General features: G+C 40.0%; 1 protein-coding gene across 2 annotated transcripts in view; it reads left to right on the top strand.

Annotated features, from left to right (window-relative positions):
* The window catches only part of TBC1D32 (TBC1 domain family member 32), a 503,914-nt gene that overhangs the window by 169,654 nt on the left and 321,594 nt on the right, over positions 1-12,666 (top strand). The window lies entirely within an intron of this gene.

The raw sequence follows: 12,666 nt of genomic DNA, 5'->3' as shown, positions 1-12,666 counted from the left end.
AACTCTGTAAACTGGTAACCTATAAAAATGTTCAAATCATAGCCCATGGAAATTTTTAAGCACTGAAGTTATCGCCATTCCACGAGTGTGCACAGATTTAAAGCTAGACATGTTATGTATCTAGTTATTCGGCATAACATCATCTTTCACATTATGCAATATAAATTAGGCTTGCTTTGGTGTTTTTTTTCAAAAAAAGTCACGTTTGAAAAATTGCTGCGCAAATACTGTATGACATAAAAAATTGCAATGACCACCATTTTATTCCCTAGGGTCTCTGCTAAAAAAAAAAAAAATATATATATATATACACAGTATCTCACAAAAGTGAGTACACCCCTCACATTTTTGTAAATATTTTATTATACCTTTTCATGTGACAACACTTAAGAAATTACAATTTGCTACAATGTAAAGTAGTGAGTGTACAGCTTGTATAACAGTGTAAATGTCCTGTCCCCTCAAAATAACTCAACACACAACCATTAATGTCTAAACCGCTGGCAACAAAAGTGAGTACACCCCTAAGTGAAAATGTCCAAATTGGGCCCAAATAGCCATTTTCCCTCCCCAGTGTCATGTGACGTGTTACAAGGTCTTAGGTGTGAATGGGGAGCAGGTGTGTTAAATTTGGTGTTATCACTCTCACTCTCTCACTCTCTCATACTGGTCACTGGACGTTCAACATGGCACCTCATGGCAAAGAACTCTCTGAGGATCTGAAAAAAAGAATTGTTGCTCTACATAAAGATGGCCTAGGCTATAAGAAGATTGCCAAGATCCTGAAACTGAGCTGCAGCAAGGTGGCCAGGACCATACAGCGGTTTAACAGGACAGATTCAACGCAGAACAGATCTAGCCATGGTCGACCAAAGAGGTTGAGTGCACATGCTCGGCGTCATATCCAGAGGTTGTCTTTGGGAAATAGACATATGAGTGCTACCAGCATTGCTGCAGAGGTTGAAAGGCTGGGGGGTCAGCCTGTCAGTGCTCAGACCATATACCACAAACTGCATCAAATTGGTCTGCATGTCGTCCCAGACGGAAGCCTAATGAGGATGCACAAGAAAACCTGCAAACCGTTTGCTGAAGACAAGCAGACTAAGGACATGGATTACTGGAACCATGTCCTGTGGTCTGATGAGACCAAGATAACCTTTTTTGGTTCAGATGGTGTCAAGTGTGTGTGGCAGCAACCAGGTGAGGAGTACAAAGACAAGTGTATCTTACCTACAGTCAAGCATGGTTGTGGGAGTGTCATGGTCTGGGGCTGCATGAGTGCTGCCGGCACTAGGAAGCTACAGTTCATTGAGGGAGCCATGAATGCCAACATGTACTGTGACATACTGAAGCAGAGCATGATCCCCCTCCCTTCAGAGACTGGGCCGCAGGGCATTATTCCAACATAACGACCCCAAACACACCTCCAAGATGACCACTGCCTTGCTAAAGAAGCTGAGGGTAAAGGTGATGGACTGGCTAAGCATATCTCCAGACCTAAACACTATTGACCATCTGCGGGGCATCCTGAAATACAAGGTGGAGGAGTACAAGGTCTCTAACTTCCACCAGCTCCGTGATGTCGTCATGGAGGAGTGGAAGAGAACTCCAGTGGCAACCTGTGAAGCTCTGGTGAACTCCATGCCCAAGAGGGTTAAGGCAGTGCTAGAAAATAATGGTGGCCACACAAAATATTGACACTTTGGACCCAATTTGGACATTTTCACTTAGGGGTATACTCACTTTTGTTGCCAGTGGTTTATACATTCATGGCTGTGTGTTGAGTTATTTTGAGGAGACAGAAAATTTGCACTGTTATACGAGCTGTACACTCACTACTTTACATTGTAGCAAAGTGTAATTTCTTCAGTGTTGTCACATGAAAAGATATAATAAAATATTTACAAAAATGTGAGGGATGTACTCACTTTTGTGAGATACTGTATATATTTAATGTTTAAGGGTTTTGAGTAATTTTCTAGCAAAAAAAATTATGACATCACATGTAGGAGAGGAGTGCCAGACTAGGCCTGGGCTGGAAGTGGTTAATCGACTCTATAAGACCCCTTTCGCACTGTCAGTGTTTTTCAGGCGCTACAGCGCTAAAAATAGCGCCTGTATAGTGCCTGAAAAAAGCGGCTCCATTCACTCCAGTGTAAAAGCCCGAGGACTTTCACATTGGAGCCGTATGCTGGCAGGGCATCATAAAAAGTCCTGCCAGCAGCTTCTTTGGAGCGGTGAAGGAGAGGTGAACTCACCGCTCCTCCACCGCTGCTCCCCATTGAAATCAATGGGGCAGCGCTGCGATACAGCAGGCAAAACGCGCTCCGGCGGTGTTTTGTGGGTGGATTTAACCCTTTTAGGCCGCTAGCGGGGGGGTTAAATCCGCCCTGCTAGCGGGCGAATAGCGCCGCTAAAATGACGGTAAATAGCGTCCCTGCGGCATGGTGTGAAAGCCATCTAATTGTAGCCAATAAAATCACATAATAAGCAATCTAGGTATAGGCTTGGAAAATCCAGCTACAGGTTCAATGTCTGATTCAAGAGATTTGGCAAGGCAATGCCTTTCCTTCTTCATTAATAACTGCACTGGGTTTTGTAAATCATTCCTTGAAATAGTATGGCTTAAAATACCTTTTCTAGTAAATGAATTGATTACTAATAACTCAGTATTAGGCACTAAATATTGATGTGCTATAAATAAATTGGTACAATGAATTATGAGTTGGCTAATTTGCTGTAGTAATGAGGAAAGCGTTTAAATCACCAAATGGGCCAGCATTTTACACATCTAATTTACGGTAAAAGAAGAATTATTATTTGGCATAAAACACACATTGCATAATTAAATAGCATTTTTCTTTCTGTGTTCGAAAATGATAAATTCATTTTGTAATGGAAAAAATTTGAAGATATTTCTTGAGTGCGGATATAATTATGGATACAACCATAGTATAGAAAGACATGATTGCTCTATGGCTTTCAAGCGTGATTGCTCTCCTAAGACGTAAACACCTTGATTTTCAAGATCTAAGTGGGAAAAGGGGAAGTCAGGATTGCGTACTGTACATTTCTTAATAGTAATTTGTAAGTAATTGAAATGTCTCTTGGGGGCCTCGTCATAATCTATGTAATTTTAGTTTCCTGCTCACCACTATTTTCCAAGTCTGCAGTCTCGAAGTTTGCAGTTATGTATTAAGTTTGCAAAATAAGAGGATTTCTCTTCATATTCAATTAGTGGGTAGAAGCATGCAAATGATTTGCTTTTGCCCCAGTCTAACAATGCTTCTTGTGCTAACTCCATAAATTCCAGCATTGTGCTACTGTACACAGTTAGTTAGGATACTGGTTAGCTACAGCTGTTTTATGATTACTTGTGAAAGTGTGTGTGTGAGACCTTTTTGAATCGGAGAAGTTCTGGAAGATTTCAGATTGATTTGCAGTTACTGACATGACTATAAATTGCCTTTGTACACATCCAAACCAGCCAGTGGAGGCCTAGGAACGGTAGGACATATGCCCTCTGGGTCAGTTTGAAATTATTATTATTATTATTATTATTATCATTATAATATAGGATTTTATTTGCCCTCTGGGTCAGTTCAAAATTATTATAATTATAATACAGGATTTATATAGTGCTATCAGTTTGAGCAGCACATTACAACATGGGGTTACAATACAATTTAGTACAGGAGGAATCAGAGGGCCCTTCTCATTGGAGCTTTCAATCTAAAAGTGAGGATCAAACGATACAAAAGGTAATAACTGTGGGGGATGAGCTGATGGAGAAAATACAATTACAATTGTTAGGTGGAGGAAGGATAGGCTTCTCTGAAAGGGAGAGTTTGGAGGAGGGTTTTCAGAGATTGCCTAAAAGTGGACAGAGTAGGAGATAATCAGAAAAATTGGGGTAGGGTGGGGGTGGCTCAGGAGAAGTCCAGGAGGCGAGCATGGGAGGACATGACATGGAAGCTAGAGAGAAAAAAGTCTTGGGAGGAATGAAGAGAATGATTTGGTTGGTATTTTGAAACTAGGTTAGTAATGTAGCTGGAAGCAGAGTTGTGGATTTCTTTGTAAGTTGTTTTTACTATTTTGAATTTAATTTGTTGGGTGAGCGGAAGCCAGTGGAAGGATTGGCAGATAGGGGTAACAGACACTAAACAATTGATAAGGTGGATGAGTCTGGCAGCAGCATTCAGGGTGGACTGAAGGGGAGATAACCTATGTAAAGGTATTACAATGGGGAGGAAGTTGCAGTAGTCAAGGCAAGAGATAACCAGGGAGTGAATTAGAAGCTTTGTGGTGTTATTGGTTAAGAAGATGCACATTTTGGAGATGTTGCAGAGGTTGAGGTGGCAAGCTTTAGACAGTGCTTGGATGTGGGGTCGAAAAGGAAAGTTTAGAGTCCAGGATTATACCTAGCACTCTGACATGTGGGGAGGCTTGATACTTGTGCCATCAATCTCAACAGAGAAGTTAAGGGAGGTGGCATGTGGGGGAGGAAGTATTATGAGCTTGGTTTTGGATAGATTCAGTTTGAGGAAGTGGTGCGACATCCAGACTGATATGTCTGTTAGTAAATGAGTGATGCATGAGGAGACTGATGGAGTAAGCTGGGGGATAGAGAGATAGATTTGGGTGTCATCATTGTAGACATGGTATTGAAAACCATGGGAAGCTATCAGCTGATCCAGGGAGGAGGTGTAGATCGAGAATAGTAGTGGCCCAAGAACAGAACCTTGGAGCACCCTGACAGAAAAAGAAAGGGGTACAGGTAGAATTGTAAGTGGCAGTGAAGGTGCAGAGGAATGGGTAGGATGAGAACCAACAAAGATCGCTGTCATGGAGACCAAAGTAGTTAAGTCTTTTGAGGAGGAAGGGTGGTCAACCATATCAAAGGCAGCAGGGGAGGTCCAGAAGTGCGAGTACAGAATAGTAACCATTGGTTTTAGCCACTGGTAAATCGTTTGAGCGTTTTAGGAAAGCAGTTTGTGTAGGGTTTTGAAGGCGAAATCTAGACTGAAGGGGATCAAGAAGGTTATACTCAGTGGGGTGATAGCTCAGTTGGTTGTAGATCAGGTGTTCAAGGAGTTTGAAGGTAAAGGGGATCAAGGAGATGGGACATAAAATGTTAAGGATGGAATCCAATGAGGACTTTTTAAATTTGGAGGTGACTAATGCATGTTTTAGAGAGTTGGGAGAGATTGAAGATGTGAGTTAGAGAGTGTATGATAAAGCCAGAGGGTGAACACAGTATTTTTGAGGGAAGAGGATCTAGGGGGCAGTTGGTTAGGTGGGCATTAGAAAAAGTTTATCAACCTCAACTATAGTAACAGAGTTAAATGAGGGAATCTAAAGTAACAGAGTTAAATGAGGGAAGTATTTATTGTACCTCTGGACATAGAAAGTTACGTGGAGGAGATATCTGTACAGTGGAGCTCTCATCACAAATTGTATCACTCTTATGTTTTAAGTGATTGGCAGTGAGTGAGTTAATAGTTGGTGGCAGTGGAGGATGAAGTAGAGTTAAAGGTAGGGTGGGGGCAGTGGAGGAGGAAGTAGAGTTAAAGGATAAGTTTACCTTTACTGGCAGAATTTTACTTTTCATGATAAATAGACGCGTCTTCCAATGCCATTTCTGGCCCAGCCATCCCAATGTGCTTTTCTCTCACCTTAGCCAATGGAGGTTTAAAATCTTGTCAGTTTATTTAAATTATTAAAATGATTTTTCAATTCCATCTCTTCCTGTAGATTGTCTTTCAACATTTACTTCCTGTAGGCCATCCCCCAGGAGCCTAAACTTCCTTGTTGCATCACAGAGGAGGGTGTGATAGGGTACGCTCACCACTCTGGACCACACCTTCCTCGTTACAATACTAACTTCTACCCACTGTCTATACAACCTGATTGTACAGCCTTCTTTAGATCTCCTATAAGCTGTGCAGTACAATGGCCTGTCTGATTCCATAGTTCTGGTAAATCTAAAGGAAATTGTACAGAGATTGCACAATCGAATTGCGTAGTGTATGGCCATCCTTATACAAGTACGTAGGAGGAAGTGGACAGAGACACTCAGTTATCAGGCCCCATTCACATATCTACATAGCGAAAAATCACGTTCCCACATGTGTTTTTTTTGGGTGTTTTGGAGCGTTTTCCCCCTTCACACAACAATCTCCTCAGAAAAGCTCCAAAACTTTGGTGCGTTTCTTACACTTGGGAAGCCTTTAACATGTAATGACAACACAAACACAATGCACTTTTGCAGCACTTCTGAAAGGCATGGCAAAACTCGCATTTTCTGTGCAGTTTGCCATGCATTTGGAAAAACACAGATGTGAATGGAGCCTCATTGTTCTTGTGTAAATGCACCAATTTCACTTTCAGGCCCCATTCACACCTAGGGTAGTGGGAGTGCATATTTTTTGGCTCATTTTTCCAGTGACACACATAGGGCAGCCCGTTGATTTCAATGGGCTGCGCTACACGTGGCAAAGTAGCTTATAGGACATTTTGACATGGTGAGAGTTGCACATTTTTACCCATTTATTCATGTGGCAAAATGTGTGTTTGCTTCTGTGTTTGGTATGCCTTTATTAATGACACTGAAAGTGCAACTAGGTCATTTTAGGTGTATAAATGTGGCCATACACTATACAATCTGACTGTACAATCTCTGTACAATACACTTTAGATTTACCAAACTATATATAAGGAGGACACACCATCTATCCAATCACTCTGTATCCAATCAAGCAGGCCCTTGCACTACATCAGGGGTGTCCCATGGGCTGCATGCCGCCCCAGGGAGTTTAACATGTAGCCTGAGCTTGTCTGGAGAGATGCTGGGTAAGCCAGCAAATGCACACGTGGAGGTTTTCCGGGGATGCTGTACAAACATAGTTGATGGGTGAAGGGTGTGTGCTAATGAGGTCGGCTGGTAAACTCCTCCCTGTGTCTTACTGATTTCTCTGTTCCAAATCTACATACCAGCAAGTGATGAAGCTTTCTAAGAAATACAGCAAGGGCTAAGGCAAGGCTTTGTCCTCAAAATTAAAGAAAGCTTTTATTTTTCTGCAACCGAGGTACATTAAAGTAGAACTATAGGTAAGGGGAGGGTTTTCCACTATCTGTGTCCCATTGCCGAGATTTCCCTTCACTTCCTGTTCCATAGTCAAACAGGAAGTGAGAGGAAATCCCTGCAAATTAAGGGAATTCCTTGGGGACCCCCAGGTCCCAATTGGAAGATTTCTCATCGATTACTTTTCTGGGGACAACCCAAAATTTGGGATTTCTCTTACTTTCACTTTCAATGATGATGGTAAACGGGAAAAAATAGAGGGTGAATCTCCTTAATGGGGACACCGACAGCAAAAAAAACTGACAAGCATTCTAATCTTTCTGCCCTCTATCCAAAACTAAAAAAAAAAAAAAAAAAAAAAAAGCTTTGCCTTTAGTTATACTTTATTGACATTTTGGTACATAGAGGAGCTGGATTTTAGAAAAAAAAAGCGAAAGAGAGTGATAAAATAGGTCTGCTTGGCAATGTGGATAAATTTTTTGGGCTGATGGCTTTTAGCAAAGAAACCCCACTATTAATACATCAATCAGTGATACATGGCTTATATAGCTGCCTAATTCAAACCAGTGATCACAGCATTGTGGCTCTAAGATGTCATATGACCAAATGCGAGGGCCATAAATTAAGCTAACTCTGGAAGTTGTAGAAAGGTATATCACATATAATCCCTGATCTTAAAGTGTCATTAAACCCACATCATTAAAAACTATTATCAAATGCTGTATTACATGCTGTTCATACTCAGTCACTATGGGATTCTTTTCTGTAGTCTGCAAAAAACCTGCTTGATTCTGCTGTTCTCTGTCTCCCCCATCTGTCCATGTTGGGTTTTGTAGTGCATGTGGTCGGTTTATAGGGTATTTCTACCCTGAGCATTTCTCCATATCACATCTGAGCAGCCCATGTGACTCTAGAGCCACACACGTGGGCGTATTCACAGTGGTAAATGATAGCCCACTCCCACCCTTCTCCTCCATGCCCACTAACCAGCTAAACACAATGGAGGTGGGATATTACATCTTGATTGATGGAGGCTTCACCTCCCTGTTATTTGAAGACACAAACTTGAGAGGAGTGACACAGCCTGTGACTAGCAGAAATCATCCACACCATGTTATACACCATGATATTGCCAAAAAATAAAGATTTGATTTCATATATCTATTTCTATATCTATTGAGTTTATTGATATTAATTATTTATTTTGAATCAGTCTCCCAAAGGCTGTTTTTGAACATATGACCAGCAGCAGGGGACTAGAAGCTTCTCCTGCACGTGTTTCCCTACAGACAGGCTGGGAAAGAGCTGGGTCATGTGACAGATGTGTATCGATTAGGTAAAAGGGTAGATTTTTTTTATTATTAAAATAATTACAGTACCATCATCCACATACAGAAAGAGAAGAAATAATGTAAATTAAAAAGTATTTACTTGGTGTCAATGAATGTTTCTATCCCTACCATGGGACCAGAGCTAGCTGCTGGTGTTTGCTTCCACAGGCAAAAAGTTCCAAATCCCTCTCTGAAGCCAGCACATAAAATGAGACTTGAGACATTTATGCAAAATGCTTGCTCTCCCTGTTATGTAACAGATGCCAGTAAATAAAATATAAAATGAGACCTGAGACATTTAAGCAAAATGCTTGCGCTCCCTGTTATGTAACAGGGAGCATAGCTATATACTCCCTGTTACATAACATATATATATATATATCTATCTATCTAGATATCATATATATATCTAGATAGATAGATATATATATAGATATCTATATCTATATATATCTATATAGATATATAATATCTATATATAATATATATATAATATATATAGATATATATATATATATCTATATATATAGATAGATAGATAGATAGATAGATAGATAGATAGATAGATACATAGATAGATAGATATAGCTATAGATATATTACAGTGGGGATAGAAAGTATTCAGACCCCCTTACATTTTTCATTCTTTGTTATATTGCAGCCATTTGATAAAATCATTTAAGTTCATTTTTTTCCTCTTTAATGTACACACAGCACCCCATATTGACAGAAAAACACAGAATTGTTGACATTTTTGCATTTATTAAAAAAGAAAAACTGAAATATCACATGGTCCTAAGTATTCAGACCCTTTGCTGTGACACTCATATATTTAACTCAGGTGCTGTCCATTTCTTCTGATCATCCTTGAGATGGTTCTACACCTTCATTTGAGTCCAGCTGTGTTTGATTATACTGATTGGACTTGATTAGGAAAGCCACACACCTGTCTATATAAGACCTCACAGCTCACAGTGCATGTCAGAGCAAATGAGAACCATGAGGTCAAAGGAACTGCCTGAAGAGCTCAGAGACAGAATTGTGGCAAGGCACAGATCTGGCCAAGGTTACAAAAAAAATTCTGCTGCACTTAAGGTTCCTAAGAGCACAGTGGCCTCCATAATCCTTAAATGGAAGACGTTTGGGACGACCAGAACCCTTCCTAGAGCTGGCGTCCGGCCAAACTGAGCTATCGGGGAAGAAGAACCTTGGTGAGAGAGGTAAAGAAGAACCCAAAGATCACTGTGGCTGAGCTCCAGAGATGCAGTTGGGAGATGGGAGAAAGTTGTAGAAAGTCAATCACCACTGCACCACTGCAATGAACTTAAATGATTTTAGCAAATGGCTCCAATATAACAAAGAGTGAAAAATTTAAGGGGGTCTTAATACTTTCGCCGCCTTTGAGAATGTCCACTGACGAAACGCGTAAGGTGGGGCTACGCTTTGATGTCATCTCTGTCACGGAAGTAGGAAGCCTGGAACGCAGGTGGGACGCACACCGCGGACTGGCTTCTCCTACATAGCACGTCTGCTTGTTTTAAGCTATCCCATATTGTGGATGGGAAGCTATTGATTTCAATCTACTTATTTTTTAATAAAACTTTATTTTAACTACTACACAATGGGAGCTCTTTTCTTCCTCCCTCTGAGGACCCATGCCTGATAAAGCTGTGGAGTGACCCCCAGGAGAAGCTGATCGGTACCTAACACCCCTAGTGTGTGGAAACAGCTACAGCAACCTATAAGCTGGGAGAGCTGAGGAGGTAGTCCATCCACGGTACCCACATATGCCTAATACAACTGCAGGGGTAACAACTTCTCGTAAGTGGGGACCCAACAGCGGGAGCACTACAAATCACTTGGTTTGCTGAGTATCGAAGTCACTTTAAGAGCTGGAATTAGCCACCCTGGAATCATAATTTTACCCACGTTTCACATTCACCAGTTTTTTGTACTTTTTATGCTGTACTTATATACACAGTATATGGGACCATTTATATATATTTCTAAGTTATACGTTTATTTATGGGACTTTAAAATGTAAGATTGGTTTATTTTTTCACGTCACCTATATTACAGATTGGTAATTTTTCATCCTTTTTATTATTGTCATTTTGGCCTTTTTAGGTCACACTACTATTGGATTTTGCATTGTGTGTTTAGGCTGACACTCCACTACATCTGTTTGAAACTTACTGTACAAATATGGGCTTACTGTAGACATATATGCACTAGCACACATTTTTTTTCACTATTTAATGTGTACACTTACATATATCTAGCCTTACTGGGATAGGCTCTCCCCTTCTTTCTATAGGGTGGGCTTATAGCTAACTATCCCCTTACCTTACAGGGTAGCACCATTCACCCCTCTCTTTATTCATTTATTCTCTGTAAGTTCCTCTGGGAACCCAATGGGGGGGGCTGCAACCCGCAGTTATCCTGAGCGCAGAGTATACTAATCTGAATACTTTCCGTCCCCACTGTGTATGTATATGTATATATATATATATATATATATATATATATATATATATATATATATATATATATATATATATATATATATATATATATATATATATTCAATTCAAGGAGGGAGTATCTTAAAGGAAAAGTATGACCAAAAACTTTTTTTGGTCATTCTTCTCATGTGGGTCGCAGAGTACACCTTTTTCTGCACTCCTGTGACCCATATTCAGCCAACAGCGGGCTAAAGTCTACAGTTGGCTGACATCACAGAAGCCAGGCCAGGCTCTGCAGGGATCCCGGTCCAGGTTCTTGGACCACAAATCTGCCTTCAAAGTATTACAAATCCTTAAGCAAGTAAAATAGTTCTCGTATATACAGTATATAGCTGGGTTTTTTTGGGGAGTTTATCTATAATAGGTGAATATTCCTGTGCCACTTTACAATGTACAAATATGCTAAATGTTATTGATCCCAGTATTTAATATACCTTTTCTGTTCTTGTTTTTTCTGTATCAGTCAATTTTGCAAATATAACCAAATTGCAATATTGCAGTTTAATTTTCAAAGATATCAGTATTTTTTATTTATTTATATTAAATCAAATCTTTCACACAATGCAAGAATAGGGGTTTTAGAACAACTGTGACAATGTTGAATTATTGCTAATTAACTAACTGTGGAAAGTCAGTTTTTGGCAAATTCTTAAATACATACTCACACAGCTCAAAGGTGAGCCTGGCAAAGGCAGTATGATCTCTGTGTAATCTGAGGTGCTCGCCCAGTCGCAGCTGCAGTACTCAAGGAAAAGAAATCCAGATGGCTGCACCGCCACCAATGAGATCCAAAAAGCCTTTATTGAATAAAATCCATAAAAAGCACACAGATATACGGGCAGGGGAGGGAAGGGGTTAACGCGTTTCACACTTACATTATGCTAAATCAAAAGTGGATTTATTTTCTTTGGCAAATTCTTGTTAACCAACAGTCCAGAAAACCATAGTGTACACATCTGATACATACATACATACTTTGCTTTTGCACATATTTTACAAGCTCCCAAGTGAATCATGTTTTTTTCCCTTAGTCATGTGACATCAGTCATAAAGGAGACAAACCTTTTAGATTTTTTTCCTTTGGTAGTTCATTTTTTGGACTTAAAATACTTAAATCCCACTTTCAAACTCACTTTATTTGCATCGCTTACATAGTAAAAGTAGTCCAGTAACTCAATTTTCTTTTCTTGTATTTCCACTTTTGTAGTCAGATTGGGATAACGCCTACTTTATACAAACTAATGAAAACTGCTGCCTACCTTTTTTTGTTTTGGATGTTGTGTTCTGAAAATTCCAGCACTGTAAAATTCTACTAGTTCTCTTTATTTATGAGGGGGTTGGGCAGCTGTGTTTGCCATAATTAACCCTGTCTGTACTGTGCAGGCAGATCTCATTATCAGTTGTAAACTAGATTTGAACACTGTCAAAGGTTGAAATGTTTAGAAACTGCATGTTAATGGGAGGAGACTCAGCCTGCTCTTAGGACATATCTCTGACATTGTTCCAAAATCCCCGAAATCAGCCATGAGGCTTGAAAAAACATCTAAAACCACCTTTCACAACTTTTCTTTACCCTGGAGGAACCTTTAAAAAATAATTTTGATGTCCCAGGAAAGCCCTGCTAAAATTAAGCTGTTGAAAGCTTTAGAAGAAAGAATAAGGGTCCTTTCACACTGGGGCGGTTTGCAGGCGCTATTGCGCTAATAATAGCACCTGCAAACCGACC

Source organism: Aquarana catesbeiana, linkage group LG04, assembly GCF_042186555.1.
Source record: "Aquarana catesbeiana isolate 2022-GZ linkage group LG04, ASM4218655v1, whole genome shotgun sequence".
Taxonomy (NCBI): Eukaryota; Metazoa; Chordata; class Amphibia; order Anura; family Ranidae; genus Aquarana; species Aquarana catesbeiana.
Note: the sequence above shows the minus strand (reverse complement) of the source record. Positions and strands in the feature narration are given on the sequence as shown.